Genomic DNA, 18440 nt, shown 5'->3' on the forward strand with positions numbered 1-18440 from the left:
TTTTAAGTTTGAGACACTTAAAGGTAGCCTGTTTTCAGAAGACGGATGCTCATCACTCTTTGAAAATCAGGCCCCTTTAATGTATCTCAAATTGGACACCTAAAATCAGTAGCCTAATTTGAAACTCTTGGCCTGGGAAGTTTCCTTCCCTATAACACATTTTCATTACGTGCAGTACTGTGGGTGTCTATACTAGACAACTGAGTTGCGTGGAACAATGATGTTTGAAAAATAAATACTTACATGCATATTCTGCAGAAGAAAAATGCATTAAGGAACATTTTAAACCAAATGTTTGCTTTGTCTTTTTAAAATTAATATTTCATGTCCATAATTAACATTTTAAAAAATGTTTTCAGAAAACTTAACTAAATAAATCAGATATATTTATAAAAATTGGCTAATTATGGGTATTAATTCTGGTTAGCATATTTAGCTATATGTGTGAAGCATGTTGAGAGAGTCTAATGGAATGCATCCACAGTCTGTACAGGCTTTAGTTTGATAACAGAGGGTCTGACCTTCTCTGGATGCATACAAAACTTCTATCTATATTCATTAAAGGTACCTGTGGAAGAATTGCCTTGCAGTAAAAGAACAGAATTGGGAGTTAGGAGATTAATACTCTGCTGTCAGCTTCAACAATGGCTTCCTATGAGATGTTTGGCGAGTCACATAATTTCTCTGTGTCGCAAATTATGGTGATACTTACCTTTCTAATAGGGGTATTGAATGGCTTACTGCACTGGTGTTTGTAAAATGCTTTGAAATTCTCAGTTGGAAGAGAATACTGAGATGCATCTGTGCATCAAGATTACCTTTACCTTTAGTTAATTTCCTTATATATGTGACAGAGTTTTCGGGAGACTTAAAAAAATTATGGCCATATAGTTCTTTGGTCTTACACATGCAGCTCCTTATAATGTGGAAGAGAATTTTTGTCACAGATCCCAGGCAGTACACTTAGATATCAGTTTAATAATCACTCTGAATAAAAGGAAACGGTTGTATTACAAAGTGCAAACAATTTTTGTCCAAAAATAAGACTTTTTAAAGCAATTGGGGAAATCTTACTTTATAACTAGAAAGAGAAATTTAAGTAATTAGTGATTGATTAGTGAGAAGGAAGGCAAGTGTAATATAATTCCATACATTTGTGATTTTTGCACTGAGGATAGAAAAATCCTGTTTGTCTAGGAAGTTATGCCTATTAAATTTTGTGTTGTTACAATTTTGACAATATAACGAGTCTGTATAATTGTCTCAAATCATAATTGTCAAATATAGATTTTTTTCTTAATTTTTAAAAAAATTTCTCTAGCTATTGGAAAGTAATATAATTTAAAACAAACCTCCTCCTCCATTCCTTACAATTCCAATAGAAAACAGTAAGATCCTGATCCAAGTTCCATTGAAAACAAAGGAAGTTGGATACAGTCCTTAGTTTGTTTAGGGGAAACAATACATATTGGAAGGACTAAAATAAAAAAACATAGGGTGAAGGATTTAATAGTTTATCATTCTGTTCCCTCTGTTTGGAGAAGAAGGTGGCAGTTAGTAACTTATGTTTGCTTCAGAAGAACATAGAAGCTCTTTAGCATATGAAAAGAGTGCAATCTCTCAGAAGCTGTCTGAAAAGAATACGAAGGTTTCAGAAGCTCTATAGCTTCAGAAAAGAATACAATCAATTTCACTTCCTGTTTTCAGTTTTAAAAGGTTGATCCATCTTTGGTGGAAAGACTCTCATTTATTCCAATGTACATTGCTTTGGACCCTAACATGAATTGGCCATATTCTGCCCATTAACCCTCTGTTAAACCATTCATTTCAGTGATGCTGGCCAATTGTAATTAATCACTGAATTTAGCCTGCTGTGGTTGTCCTTGCACAGAACACACTTCCCTTTTGTACTTCTCAGCATAGCCTCGTGACAATAAGACATACACATAAAAAGATAATAACGAACACATGATGGGCTGAAATCTACCCCACATGCAAGTACACATCTCTCACTGAGATCAATGAGAGCCCCACATACCTATGTCCAAGTGCAAACTTGACTGTGTGCATTTAACCTTCTGATTCAGACATTTCTTTCATGTATTTCATGGTGTCTTCCTTAGTTCCATCTAGTAACCAAAAGTCACTACAATAGCCAAAACTGATTAATTGATTTCAGATCCCAAGAAAAGCAGATTTTTACTTAGAGATGACTCAAGTTCATTTGGAAATTTCTTTGCCAATAATCTCTTACATTTCAGGCCAATCTGTTAGTTTGTTTGCCAAACTGACACCTGCTACTCTAGCACATTCATGGTATACAGAGCTGATTTTTATGAATTATTATTATGCATTATTATTATTTCCATAAATAGAAGGAAGCATTTGCAATATATAATGATAGATATAGAGCTACATTAAATATACATTGTGCTTGTTCTTGTTTTTCTGCAATATAATTTAGTGTGACAAGTTCAGCTCTTCTTAGAATATATTTTCTGGGAAAAGTCTGCCTCATATTAATCACTGACTCCAAGAACTAATAAAATTCACCCAATACTAATCTATGGCAAACATAATGTGAGAGTAGTTAACAATACCATCATTACACAAAAAACCAAAAACCAAACAAGCCCAAGGGGCAAAGAAATTTCTTACAAAGAGAAATGTACCTATAGTTGTTTTTTTTTAAATGGATAAGTAGCATGTATTTTTTAACTAATCAATATTTTGGCATAATTTTGATTGTCTTTCAAATAAATATAGGTATTGAATTCCCATTTTTGATGGTACAGATAATCATGTGTCAGCATTTCTAGGAGATATCCTAATAATGAAGTTAATTTTAAAAGGTATACAAGATTTTTACTTGACAGGAAAATTACTGACACTGGTCAGGAAGCTTATCTGTTTTGAGATGTTACAGCTTTATTTGTGTTCTCTTTTGCTCTTAACTAAAAAAAATGACAACAGAATGTAAACTAAACAATGAATTTATTCAGGCCTGAACACATTTTTTGCCTATTTAAATATAAACAGGAGGAATTATTTTTTTTAAACTGGTTTCCATCATGTGTTGACTACTCACATGACTGAGAGCATTTGCAGCTCCCAAATTTAGTGATCCACAAACCACTTGCATTTGAGCCCATTTGCTCATTACTAAACTACTCCATTGCCTGCTATCATCACACATAGAGAACAGCCACTGATTTCAACAGCAGCAGGCTAGGTTATATCTGTGCATTGTAGTTTTGTCCACCTGGCCATATTTTAGACAACAAACTATATTTTGCTTTCCTAGGATAGATTTCAAGTTGTGCCACAAAACCAATTGAAGAAAAGGAAATTTTAGTTATGCGTGAAATATGCCAGATGACTTCCACAATTATCCACAAACAGGTGCTGCTCTTTGGAGAGTTTCCCTCTGTTACATATGTTCAGCTCCTTTTCACATCAAAGGATGCCATGCATGTTTATTAAGCAGAGAATAGTCTCATTTTAATGTGTTCCATTGCGCATGTTGAAGACATAGAATAAGTTACATTTCTCTTTGTAAGAAATTTCCTTGCCCCTTGGGTTTGTTTGGCTTTTGTTGTGTTTTGTTTTGTTGTTTGGAGTGGTGGTAGTATTGATAACAGCTTTCACTATTTTTAACTTCTTGGAGTCTATGATGATTAATATGATGTCAGATTAGATGATCATAATAGCTCCTCCTGCATTTACAATCTATTTATATCTGATTTTTATATAAAAAATTATGGAGGGTAAAACGTTATTTTTAATAGTTTTAAATATTGCACAACAAGGTGTCACTGATCTAAATTATCCTGCTAGCTGAAGCCCAATCAAGAGCTGTAACTCACTGTTCATTAATTTATCTCACTTTCTTCATGTTCTCTTATTGTTAGGTGTTCTAACATTCTACCGTTTTCTCTAAAGCTGCTCCCAGGCTCTGTAGCAAGAGATGATGTTGGAGAATCAAGTTATTTTTTGCACGTGAAATACCCAAATAAGCCCATTTTCCTGCACGATACTAAGCTCCCTCATCCTAAATTATGAAGCACCAGGTTTATTGGGACTGGACAGCACCAGTTGCCAGGCTAACACTGACTTTAAGTTTCCAGAATTTGTGAAATTCATTGTTTTAGATTTAGAAACTTTGTGTTTTCTTTTACAGTTAGGGAAGGAGCTTATTTAAATATCAAAACCCAACTACAGTGCATTCAGCCTGGGTATAGTAGCTAGCTGGAAATACTGGAAGGTTTTATTTTTTGCACTTACCAACACAATATGTGCATGTATCTCAAAAAATACAAGACATTTATTTTTCAGTGCAGTAATTTCAAATGTCTCTAGGACTAGTCAACGGGTACTTTCCACTGTCTGCATATGCAAACAACCTTTTTGCCCTTCAAGTGGAGAAATCTCATGTGCTTATTTACACAAAATAAAGAGAGCCTCACTTCATAGTTTTAGTATTTTGGGCAACATAATATACTGCTCCACTATCCAGTCCTAGCAGGAAACAATTCCATCAGAAGGAGATGACTTGTGGGGTCAGCTGATTCTGAGAAGTTTAGCAAACGTGTTATCTCTACAATAGGCCTGATGTAATGTGTATAAAAGTTCAGTCTGTTCTGTTTTCCAGTTCTTAGCAATATGATTGTTACCAAAACACTCCATTAAAGCCTGTTCCTCCCCACTGTGACCTTCAAAAGATCACCCCAAGATGATGCTTCAACTGGAAAATAAAGATTAATTTTAACATTTAAAGAGAAAGTCCTGACATCAAGTCTAGGCATTTTAAAATTTAAAGCCTTTTCTCTTCCTCTAACTTTTGTTTATAATAATGCTTAGAATTTTAAATTGAAAAGGGTTTCATTACTCATTATCTAATCTAACTCTTCAATTAAATGTGGTTTATTTGGTCCATACATTGGGTAAGCAAATGGGCTTATTACTGTAGGGTTAATCACTTTTTGTTATCTATTCTGAAAAGTGTCTCTGTAAAGAACGTGGCCTAGATTTAAGTTATCACTGGCTTAGATTTTGAACGTCAGGTGCCTCTCACTGGAAACCTCAAAGACATAAATGATTCCCACCCAAAAAAAGCAATTGTGAATCTACTAACAGTCAGAAGGCAGAGTGGGTTTTGAGTTCTTGGATTACTCAGTGCTAGTGTGCAAGGTGTTACATTCATTATAAAATAGTGGGAAAGGAGAAAGGACTTGGAATTTGAGAAGTAAAATAATATATAGCAAATTAAATAAAGAATACACAATCTTAAACCATTCTACAGCAACATAACTTCCACTGGTGCAGTACAAGACCAAGGCACATGCAGCGAGTGCCTAGCAGCAGGGTGCTTCCCTTCTGCATGCTGCTGTGAGTCTGCAGCCTGGACAGGATCTTTACCATGATTATAGAACGCAGCTCTCCTGGAAGCCCAGTCCAGTGTTCTATCTACTCGATGTGTATTGAATCTTATACTATTACGTATTCCTATCTGCGTGTGTTTGAATAGTCTAATATAATTTTTAATTCGTAGGAAGATGTATGGCACCAGCACGCTTTTGTAAGTCTTCAAAATCTTATTCTTAAGTATGGCTTATCGAGGCACATTTAATGGGATTGTTAATAGGTGCCTGGGTGCATTTTGAGGAACCAAGCTGGAATCCTTCTACAGCCATATGTGCACAGTAATGGGCCCATAAAAACAATACCTTGGAGTGCTTCACTGCTTACTCTATTTATGAAAACATCAAGGAAGAAGAATTATGGCTAGCCAGAGGACCTATGGGATGCAATGGCCAACCTGGGGACATGACCAGGGAGAAGCGTTGTGTGGGAGAAATAGAGATTCTCCAGCATTAATGGAATATCTGCTATGTACATACAGTTAAACCCTGTTATGTCGCCGGCCTAGGGGTTTGCCAAAAATAGTCCAGATAACCGATGATCGAGATAAACCCCTATCCACCCCCCCACCCCTGAACTCCCCTGCCCTCTCTCCAACACCCCCTCCCTGCCCCCTTACCGCGGTGCCTGCACGTGGCTGGATCCAGCGAAGCCGGACGGGGAAGCGGGGCCGGGCGGCCGTGGACGGGGACCCGGAGCCGGGTGGCAGGCGAAGCGGGACCGGGGAAGCGGGGTGGGCGGGCGGGCAGCAGGCGAAGCGGGGACCAGGTATGCGGGGCCGGCCGGGGACGGGCAGGGACCGGGTATGCGGGGCCGGGCTGGCAGGGACGGGCAGGGACCGGGTATGCGGGGCCGGGCGGGCGGGCGGCGAAGCGAAGCCGGGCGGAGGGGCGGGCGGCGAAGCGGAGCAGGGCGGGCAGGCGGCAGGCAAAGCGTGGACCAGGTATGCGGGGCCGGCCGGGGACGGGCAGGGACCGGGTATGCGGGGCCGGGCTGGCGGGGACGGGCAGGGACCGGGTATGCGGGGCCGGGCTGGCGGGGACGGGCAGGGACCGGGTATGCGGGGCCGGGCGGGCGGGGACGGGCAGGGACCGGGTATGCGGGGCCGGGCGGGCGGCGGCGAAGCGAAGCCGGGCGGAGGGGCGGGCGGCAAAGCGGGGACCGGCGAAGCGGAGCCGGGCGGGCAGGCGGCAGGCAAAGCGGGGACCAGGTGTGCGGGGCCGGGCGGGGATGGGCAGGGACCGGGTATGCGGGGCCGGGCTGGCGGGGACGGGCAGGGACCGGGTATGCGGGGCCGGGCTGGCGGGGACGGGCAGGGACCGGGTATGCGGGGCCAGGCGGGCGGGGACGGGCAGGGACTGGGTATGCGGGGCCGGGCGGGCGGCGGCGAAGCGAAGCCGGGCGGAGGGGCGGGCGGCAAAGCGGGGACCGGCGAAGCGGAGCCGGGCGGGCAGGCGGCAGGCAAAGCGGGGACCAGGTATGCGGGGCCGGCCGGGGACGGGCAGGGACCGGATATGCGGGGCCGGGCTGGCGGGGACGGGCAGGGACCGGGTATGCGGGGACGGGCTGGCGGGGACGGGCAGGGACCGGGTATGCGGGGCCGGGCTGGCGGGGACAGGCAGGGACCGGGTATGCGGGGCTGGGCGGGCGGGGACGGGCAGGGACCGGGTATGCGGGGCCGGGCGGGCGGCGGCGAAGCGAAGCCGGGCGGAGGGGCGGGCGGCAAAGCGGGGACCGGCGAAACGGAGCCGGGCGGGCAGGCGGCAGGCAAAGCGGGGACCAGGTATGTGGGGACGGGCGGGGACGGGCAGGGACCGGGTATGCGGGGCCGGGCTGGCGGGGACGGGCAGGGACCGGGTATGCGGGGCCGGGCGGGCGGGCGGCGAAGCGAAGCCGGGCGGAGGGGCGGGCGGCGAAGCGGAGCCGGGCGGGCAGGCGGCAGGCAAAGCGGGGACCAGGTATGCGGGGCCGGCCGGGGACGGGCAGGGACCGGGTATGCGGGGCCGGGCGGGCGGGGACAGGCAGGGACCGGGTATGCGGGGCCGGGCGGGCGGCTGGGGACGCGGGGAGCGGGCGGCTGGGGAACCGCGCGGCTGGAGAGCCAGGGAGCGGGCGGCTGGGGACGCGGGGAGCCGGGCTCGAGATATTAGGGTTGGGCAAATCGACATAACGGATGAGAAACCCATAAGATAAAGAGGGAGTTTGGCGGTTCCACTTGTAAAACCTCGAGTTAATAGGGTTGGCAAGTTAACCGAGGTCGAGATAAATGGGTTCGACTGTATTATAGCTTGCTGATTCTGATGTACTGCATACTGATTGCCTGATTTCCTGCCGTGTATGGAAGCAGCATCTCCCTGCTGAGGTGCACTCTTGGGCTTCTGTGCATGCCAGCTGTCTGTTAGTTTTTACCTACAATGTAGCAAGAGTGGTTGATTATATTGATTATTTATAGGGCACCAAGTGTGCTAAATGGTTTGGAGACAGATAAAAAAAGTCAAATCTCATCCCCAAAAGCTTGCAATCGAAATAGTCAATATACAGTTGAAGTGGAGGTTATGGAAAAGACAATACAGGAGAGGTTAAACACATCTTGTTGTCCTAGTCATTATTTGTTAGTGCATTAGCATTTTAGGATAATAAGATTAGAGGCCTCCTTGAAGAAGAAAAATTTTAAGGGCACAAGGGACATGAGGATGGAAGCAAGGTGGATCAGGGCAGAAAAGGGACTGCAGCTGCATAGCGCTAGGTTAAAGAAGCTTTGACTATTATTATACGTTAGGGAAAGTGGTGCAATTTCAGTCAATTACATTTACTTGTCATGCAAATTCTATTTAGTAGAGCGTGCAAGTCAGATCCGGTTTCCATGAACAACCTTGTGTGTCTGCATCAACAGTCTTGCCTCTTAAATTATTTCCAAATCCATTATTTTCTACTTGAAATAGAAGTCTCTCAAGCTCTTCTAGTTTCCATCCAGGGTTGTTGGCCCTCCCTGCACACCCTCAGCTGAAAATATCCATTTAATCATTTGAGATTTCATATATTCAGTGTAACTGTTCAGATATCAAACAGGCAAGCCGTGCACTTGGAAGTTCTTTTTCACATCCATCTACGTACACTTTTAATTCACTCCCATTCAGTTTATGCTTCCTGCTTTGTTGTTTTACTCTTTATACGTGACAAGCATTATACACAGAATGGCTACATATTAGGCTATAAATGTCAAGAATTATAATTTTGTATACCTGGAAATCTGCAAATATAGACTAAACAAAGGCCAGTGAAGGATCATCTATATTTACCCGGGGAAAATTAATATTACCAAGCTCTTATGTAACACTTTTCATCAGTAGATCACAGAACACTTAATAGTCTTTAGTATATTTCATCTCAAAACACCCCTGTGACGCAGAGAAGCATTATTATCCCCATTTGTATGGGTGGGGAGCTAAGGCACAGAGAAGCTAAGTAACTTACCCACAGTCACCCAGAATGTCTGTAGCAGAGCAGAGAATTAAACCCAGCTCTTTTAAGTTCTAGGCTAGTGCCCTAACTCAGTGGCTCTCAACCTTTCCAGACTACTGTACCCCTTTCAAGAGTCTGATTTGTCTTGTGTACTCCCAAGTTTCACCTCACTTCAAAATGTACAGAATCAGACATAAAAATACAAAGGTGTCACAGCACACAATTACTGAAAAATTGCTTTCTTTCTCATTTTTACCATATAATTATACACAATCAATTGGAATATAAATATTGTACTTACATTTTGGTGTATAATATACAGAGCAGTATAAACAAATCATTGTCTATGAAATTTTAGTTTTTACTGACTTTGCTTGTGCTTTTAGGTAGCCTGTTGTAAAACTAGGTAAATATCATGATGAGTTGATGTGCCCCCTGGAAGACCTCTGAGTATCCCCAGGGGTACACGTACCCTGGGTTGAGAACCACTGCCCTAGTCATTACACCGGCCTTCCCTCACATGCATGACTCACTGCCTATTCAACAATGTTTTCAGGCAAGGCTATGAGGTGCTGAAAAGATTCGATTTAAAGTGTGCCAAAGAGCCAAAACAGAGGTTTATATGATTTTAAGAGTAAGACAGGACACTCCTTGCCTTATGCACAATAAGCCCAATGGTCTCCCTAAGTCCTTCAGGAGGGTGTGCAGGTTAGTCATTCTCTGGTCACAGACCTAGCAGAGATACAATAATCAGACTCCAGGCATGGTGGGCAGAGATGAAGTTTTGGAAATTGTGATCCTTGTTTGAGTAGCTGGAGACGAAGGGGCTTAGTTCAAAGGCTGGCATTCAGGAGTCTTTTGGCCTTGCTATTGCAACTACCAATCAGTCCTGCCCCCTTGGCCTACTAAGTGGTGTCTGCCAAATATGCTGGCCAGACTACAGCAAGTTCAACCGATCACTTGACTAACTGTGGATCCTACTTATTATTAACATAGCTGAGGCTTGAAACGAATTCTTGTGGCCCACAGGCAGCAAAAATACCAGATGAACTAAAAGGGAGCCTTACCTTTAGTCAAGCCAGTAGGAGCTCTGACAAGCTGTTCTCAACAGGAAATCCCAGTTAGCGTATTTTACATTTCCCTCCAGCTGTTGTCAATCTCCATCTTTAGGGTCCCTTTGGTATACCATGGTCAATATTCAGGGGTAGGAGGAGGGGTTTTTTCAGAAGTTTCCACACATACCCTTTCAAATCCAAAGGCTTAGAGTGATGCAGAATAGATTATGAAGATTTGATTTTGTAGTGAGATTTGTTTTGTTTCATTACTTGTCTGCATTTGCCATGAAGACTCCATTAATGCTGACTCACAGACCAACTAGTGAGCATTTGCTGCAGAAAAAAGTTTCCCCATCACAGACAGAGACTAAAATCCAAATTTCACCTTAAATATGGCATGTCCCCAGTTTTGAGACACTTCAATCCTGATTCAAATTACACAAGTACATGAGAGTCAAGAATATCTCCGTAAAGCTACCACAAATATAAAACAGGTCTCAAAGGAAAATCAGGACCCAAGGACCTGCTTTTCTGGAGGTGTTATGCAATCACAACTCAATTTGAAGTTGGCAGGAGCTGCAGGTCTTCAGAACCCGTGCACAGTCAGGCCCTAGGTTTGACATCCAAAAAGAGTGGCACCCAAAGAAGGTGACCATTTTTGCCAACTTGGACCTAAGTGACTCCACTTCTGCGATATGTTTGTCTGCAGATGTGACAGCATCACACTGTAACTTGAAGACTAAATTATTGACTCATAGAAGCTACAGATGGAAATAGTTATTAGGTGACTTCCTAGTTGATCTCTCTACTAGTGCATCACCACCACTGTTTGTCCAGTCTGATCTTAAACAATTAATTTAAGAGAGACTATTGCACTGAGTTAAATATTAGGTTTCTGATAATCATCTCTCTTTTTAATATTACCCTAGTATTCCCAGTAGTACCAAAACCAATTTCTCTCTTTCTTCTGTGTTTATCCTCTTCAAACACTTGCAGTCAGTTATTTTATCCCATTTAGTCATTGTTTAGCCTAACTGGATGTGTTTAATTTTTTTAACTTCTCCTTGTAAATCAATTCTTCCTACCCCTGGAGACACCATTGTTGGAAGGAACTGTTTGCTAGCAACATCCCTGGAGCAGAGGATGCAACTCAGCATTAGCCAGTGTTAGCCAGGGCAGAATTGGGCCCTTATCCGTGTTGTATGTTAACACCATAATAGCAGAGATATGTAAGACTTTGCTCCCATTCCTATTATATGGAAGCACAAAACCATAATGCCCCTTTATCTGGGCATCCAAATTGCATAGGCAGCTTTGAAAATCTCACCCGTAAACTGCTCACATCATTCAAATATGAATCTCCTCAAACAGTGACATCCCCCCCCCAGTCTTTGTTTTTAAAGGGATCTACTATATTAGTCAAACTCTAGAGGGCAGCATAGTATTTTAGGAAACAACCTAGACAAAAGTTAGTACTGTACCATATCCTAAGACAAAAGTTAATACTGTACCATATTCTAACAGCAGATCTTAGTGGCAACATAAAGAGACTGAGATATAAAACAAGTAGAAGGAAGACATTTGTGAGCCATCTGTCAGAGTGTTCTTAGCTCAGCTGTTTTGTTGCAATGCACCTTAGCACATCTGATACTCAGCAGAGGATGAGTGCAGGGTTACAATTTGGGGCAATTTGTTCCTATATGCTGCAGTGTGTACACTAGCATAGTGCTCAAAGGAAGCATTTATCCTGCAGTTCAATGCATTTTGGAAGCAAGCAGTTAATAATTTTCAAGATACTATTTCTAATGCAAAGGACAATCAGCTGTATGATAATGAAACTCTCATATGCAAGCCATCATAGTTCTGCTAGATGATAGATTTAGTGCTGGCAAGATCAGTAAATATTTTAAGGATTCTGAGGGTATGCCTACACTGTAATGTAAACCCTGGGTCTGACCTCAGGCTCCAGCCTAACTCCCCTTCTATCTACACACAAATAGCACTTACCCATGGCTTGGACCCAGGTTTTCAGGACCCGTGGGCCGCATGTGGCCCATCAGTGTAATCTGATTGCGGGCCGCGAGACATTTTACTGACGTTGACCATCCGCGGGCATGGCCCCCAGCAGCTCCCAGTGGGGAGGGGCTACTCGTGTGTAAAACGTCTTCTCCAGAGCAACCAGAGTAGCTAATGAAGAGGAGCACCAAACAGGGGAGTTTTGTGAGAAAGTTTAGAGAGGGGGGCATGAGAGCCCGATATACCTAATAAATATTCTCTAAACTTGGGCCAATAATCACCACCTGCCCAACATCCCCACCACCACCACCAAAGAACAAACAAACAAATGACCCTGCAAGAATACAAATAACACAGGCAGAAATCCAGCAGCATAATGGGGGCTAGCCAGTTTATTACACTGAAAGCAGTATGTATGATTACTTGCCTTGTGGGCAGGTGGCATATGCGTTTTTTGTGCAAGCAGCTCATGGTCCTCAGAGACCGAGAATGGTGTCTTGAGACCAGAGTAGCTGAAGTGGAGGTGCTAAGGGAGATGGAGAGGTACATAGACAAGACTTTGTGGGACACAGTAGCGTGGTTCCAGGCTGACAGCCTGTGCTGTCAAGATGGATGAAAATCTTGGGGAAGGAGAACATCAAGCTGGAGTGGAGGGAAACAGTCCCATAGTTTGGACCTTCCTTCCAGATGATGTTGTGGTATCTTCTCCCACTGAGGATACCTCCCTGGGAGAGGGGACCCCAATAATTAGGAAGAGATAGGTAATAGTAATGGGGAATTCAATTATTAGAAATACAGATAGTTGGGTTTGTGATGACTTGGAAAACTGCAAAGTGAATTGCCTGCCACGTGCAAAGGTTGCAGATCTCTCAAGACATCTGGACAGACTCATGTGCAGTCCTGAGGAGAAGCTGGTGGTCGTGGTACATGTAGGTAACAGTGACATAGAGAAAGGCAGAAGAAAGGTCCTGGAAGCCAAATGTAGGCTACAAGCTATGAGGTTAAAAGTCCAGGACCTCCATGGTAGTATTATCTACAATGCTTCCAGTTCCATGCGCCAAGCCAACTAGACAGGCAGAACTGCAGAACCATCAATGAGTGGATGATGGTATTCGAAGAAGGAATTTAGGTTTATTAGTAACTGGGGAACATTTTGGGAAAGGAGGAGCCTATGTAGGATGGATGGTCTCCACCTAACCCAAATGGAACCCAATAACTTGCATTAAAATTAAAAAGGTCTTAGAGCGTTACTAAGGCCAACTAAGGGCTGGGGGGGGGGAAGCCAACAGGCGCAAAGGAGCACACAATTTGGACAGACCAGGTGCTAGTATACAAATGCTATAAGTTTAAATACTAAGATGGGTGAACTAGAGTGCCTAGTATTAAATGAGGATATTGATATAATAGACCTCCCAGTAACTTGATGGAACAATGATAATCAATGAGACATGGTAGTATCAGTGTAAAAATATATATAGGAATGACAGAGAAGGTCATACTGGTTGGGGGAGTTTCACTGTATGTGAAAGAAAGCATAGAGTCAAATACAGTAACAATCTTAAATGAATCAAACAGATCCATAGAATTTCTATTGATAAAAATTCCATCCTTGAATAATAAGAGTATAGCAGCAGGAATATACTACTGACCACCTGACCAGGATGATGACTGTGAAATGCTTAGGGAGATTAGAAAGGCCAGAAAACCCAATATTAATGGGGGATTTCAGCTACCACTGTATTGAATAGGGACATGTCATCTCAGGACAGGATGCAGAGATAAAGTTTGTAGACACACTTAATGACTGATTCTTGGAGCAGCTAGTCCTGGAACCCATAAGGGGAGAGGCTATTCTTTATTTAGTTGTAAGTGGTACATGGGATCTGGTCCAAGAAGTGATTATAGCTGAACTGCTAGGTAATAGCAAATTTTATATCTTTGTAGAGGAGAAATACCAAAGAAACCCATCACAGCAGAATTTAACTTCAAAAAGTGAAACTACACAAAAATGAGGAGGCTAGTTATATGAACATTAACAGGAACAGTCAAAAGAGTGAAATGCCTTCAAGCTGCATGGAAACTTTTTTAAAACACCAGCCTCAAACTATAGGTATATCCCACAATAAAAAATTAGAAAAAGTAAGAGGACCAAAATCTGCCACCATGGCTAAACAAAGTAAAAGAGGCTCTTAGAGACAAAAAAGACATTTTTAAAAAAATTGAAAGTTAAATCCTATTGAGGAAAATAGAAAGGAACAAACTCTGGCAAGTCAAGTGTAGAAGTATAATTAGGGAGGCCAAAAAAGAAGATGAAAAGTAACTAGCAAAAGACAACAAAACTAACAGCATTTTTTTTAAGTACATCAGATGCAGGAAGCCTGCCAAACAATTAGTAGGGCTGCTGGATGACTAAGGAACAAAAGGAGCACTAAAGGAAGACAAGGCCATGATGGAGATACATAGATGAACATAACATGTTGGGGAAGAGTCAACAAAGCTTTTGTAAAGGGAAATCATGCCTCACCAATCTATTCGAATTCTTTGAGGAGACCAATAAACATGTAGACAAGCATGATCCGGTGGATATAGTGTAGCTGGACTTTCAGGAAGTATGTGACATAGTCACTCACCAAAGGCTCTTAAGCAAGATAAGCAGTCATGGGATAAGAGGGAAGGTCCTCTAATGAATCAGTAACTGGTTAAAAGATAGAAAACAAAAGGTAGGAATATATGGTCAGTTTTCACAGTGGAGAGAAGTAAATAGTGGGGTCCCCCAAAGATCTGTCTTGGGACCAATGCTGTTCAACACATTCATAAATGCTCTGGAAAAGGGGGTAAACAGTGAGGTGGCAAAGTTTGCAGAGGATACACAATTATTCTAGATAGTTAAGTCAAAAGCTGACTGGAAAAAAGTTACAAAGGGATTTCACAAAACAGAGTGACAGGGCAAGAAAATAGCAGATGAAATTCAATGTTGATAAATGCAAAGTAACACACATTGGAAAACATAATCCAAACTATACATGGAAAATGACAGGGTCTAAATTATCTGTTACCTGTCAGAAGACAGAATACTGGGCTAGATAGACCATTCATCAGACCCAGTATCGTCATTCTTATGTCAATATTATATTATTTGTTCACCGATGTGAGTAGTGTCTGGGCATTATGTTCTTATGATTCTAAGTAGAAAAACTTAAATATTTTGAAAATCAAACCTATACATATTCATGTATGGTGATAGCCTATAGTCGCCTTGCCGTTAAAAGTCTATTTTTTCCTGCTCTCAGTTTCTTTTCATGAGCTACTTACGACACATGATAATTCATCCTAGAGTCTCATACCTTGGTCCCAATCATGCCCTTACTTAAGTCAATGGCAAAGTTCCCAATAAGTTTAAAGGGAACAAGATAGGTCTCTTTATAAATACTGCAAGTTGGAGCCTGCTTAGGACAGAAGCTGATTGACAGGAGCAGTTAAGTAACAGCATTTTGCTACAGTGACTGAGACTCAAGAAACAGCTGTACCAAAACAGAAATGTTAGCTTTGTAGGTTGGGATTTGGAAAGGATAGCTCCAGCTATAATGTTTAGCCAAATAACATTATGTTCCAGGACTAGGTGCTCCAGCTATAATGTTTAGCCAAATAACATTTAAAACATTACATCACCCCTGGCCTAATGCTTTTGTTTTTTTCATTTGTATTCAGCTTTACGGTGCTTGGGTTCCATTCAGTAGACACTGTTTGGAGCACGCACATGACACTTCACCAAAATATGCTGCATATCCAATGCACTGTCAATAAAAGCAACTATTTCTCCCACACAGACCAGCTCATCAACCCAAAGTTCAGCCTTCTGGCCCCCTCCATCTCATACGAGCCTAGTATGTTGTGATGTAAACATCAGTCACTAGTGTCTATGTCCTTTTCAAACGAAAGAACTTTTTTCATGCTCAGCTGTATCTTGATGTCATTTTTGATGTACTGTATTTGTAGAGGTGTAGGGGACTGGCCAAACTGGAAACTTATGGTCAAATCCTCTAGCATACATAATACACCAACAATATGCTCATAACAGGTACAAGAGGCAACTTGGGCAAAATATAAATACATCTTCCCTGACATAAGATCCCACATGCAGGCTCAGGAGACACAGATGGTATGTTTACACTGCAGCGTAAGCCTGGACTCAGACTCAGGCTTCAGCACAAACCCTTCTTCTGCCTAAACACAAATTTCTCAGTCTTAGAATCAGGGTCTCAGGACCTTACAGGGGGTGGAGGGTTTGAGCCTGAATCAAGCCAGAACCTAGGGTTCAAGCCTTATTAATTACAATGTAGATGCAGCCCACCCTAATTTGAGTCTTGGAAGTCTGCCAAAAGTATCCCAACAATCTCATGACCAATTTCTTTGTCCCCTCTATCCCAAGAATCGCCAATAAACTCCAGGGAAAGGGAAGCAACCCTCCTTATAATGCACCTGCTTGGCAAGTCAGCATTTAACCCTTCCATTGTTTTCTGACCACCAAGTTGCAAACACACCTTCAGAGAAGTTTCCGTATTTGCAATGGAGACTGACCAGAAGAAGCCCTTTGCAAAGCATGCTGCTTCTTTGTGGTGGGAAGACATACAGATTTTGGTAGAGCTCTGAGGTGAGGCCCGCAAAACAAAGGACTTTAGTAACAGAACCAGGAATGACCATAACATCAACGAGCAAAGAAGCTGGCAGTATTGGGAATTTAGCAGAATGGTGACCAGTGCAGGAAACAGATTAAGTGGCTCAAGACTGAGTACTGGAAAACCAGGCACCAGAACTGCACCGTGGGCAATTCGCCAACATCATGCCCATTTCATGAGGAGTTTGACCAGGTGCTGAGTACTTCACCAAGCACAGAGACAACAGTGGCACATGATGACCTGGTCAGCTGGAATGGTGACTTGCTGACCCCAGCATCCAGCACGGGACCTGAAAGTGATGCCATAAGAACATTGCATGGCTATCAAACCTGCACCCCCAAGCACTGAACCCTCCTCCCCACAAGCATTAACACTCTCATAAAGGTACTATTCTCTCTCTTCCATTGGGCCATGCAAGTCCATAACATGGTAGCACAAAGCATCCCCGGCCATGCTGCCTGGGAGCATTGAGCTCCAGCTGTAATAGGTGCATTTCCAGGCTGAATGTACTGGTTCAGCAGTCCATCACTGTCATTGTTCAATTCAGGGGAAAATGGCTCACTTCTGGCTTCACAAAGATTGTGAAGAGCACAGCAAGCCACCATAATGTGCCAACACTGATGACACTGGAATCCAAAAGGGCCTGCAGAATCTCCTAAAGTGATTATGTACATACATAGGTACTAGAACTATGGGGGCTGCTGCACCCCCTGGCTTGAAGTAGTAATAACAACCCAAATACATGGTTTCTGCTTTCAGCTTCCCCACTATAAAAATTGTTCCAGCACCATTGTGTACGTGGCTTTCAGATAGTCTTGGACTTTATCTGTCTGATTGATTTATGCAGTTTAAATTTGTCAGGAAGATTCCCGTGTTTCTTCTCTTAATTCTACAAGTGTAAGACAAGGTCTGTTGAAAATGTTTTACTGACAATAGCAAGAGATAGGGAAATGGGAATCTAATGGGTAACTTATTGGTACTTTTGCCAATTATAGTTCTGCACTGTCTACACTGAAAAAAAGTTTCTCTTCAGTCAAAAAGCAACTTGGAATCTGCAATTCTGCCTTATCCAGACACACTTGAGCATATTATGCTAGAAGTGTGTATATATTAAGAACATCTCATGAGGCAAATAACTTTATTGTGGCAAAACAAGGAGAATCTGCTAAAGATCAAATGCAGAGAGCTCTGAAATAAACTGTGTTTCAACTTCTTATTGATGTTTTTTGTTTATCTCCATTATCTGCCCTTCATACATGCAATACCTATATTTGAATATTATTTGGCTGAATTATTAGTTGGGACTATATAATGGCAAAGAGGTCAGTGGGATTTATGAGTTTGGAGTTATTTTTAAATATTTAAATACATACAAAATAATTCTGCCCATAATAATGTAACAAAAACTGCTCTTGCAGATCGCTATCTTTGTTTCACACCATGCAGTGAGCCAGGGACAATTCTGGTCTCATGAGGATATGTATGTTTCAGGGAGGGACTTGAGTTTCCCTCAATGTTTTTTTTCAAGTTTGTCTCCATGGAAAGTTATTCCTGATTAACTATTTCTGATTAACTCCCTGTGTGAGTGCTCTTTCTGGCATATGAGTGCCTTCTTCTGACATTCAAGTGCCCACACAGTTTCTTAAACAGGAATAGCTAATCTGCTTTAAATCCATATTTTACCTTAATCCAAATTAACTTCCCTGTGTGGACAAGCACCAAGAGTAACAAGCTAAATTCACTATGTTAATCACCATGTTGTTCCATCACTAGATGGTGGCATGAAGAATGTCAGATGGCATTATTAGTG

The sequence above is a fragment of the Mauremys mutica genome, chromosome 8 (genome assembly GCF_020497125.1).
Source record: "Mauremys mutica isolate MM-2020 ecotype Southern chromosome 8, ASM2049712v1, whole genome shotgun sequence".
Taxonomy (NCBI): Eukaryota; Metazoa; Chordata; order Testudines; family Geoemydidae; genus Mauremys; species Mauremys mutica.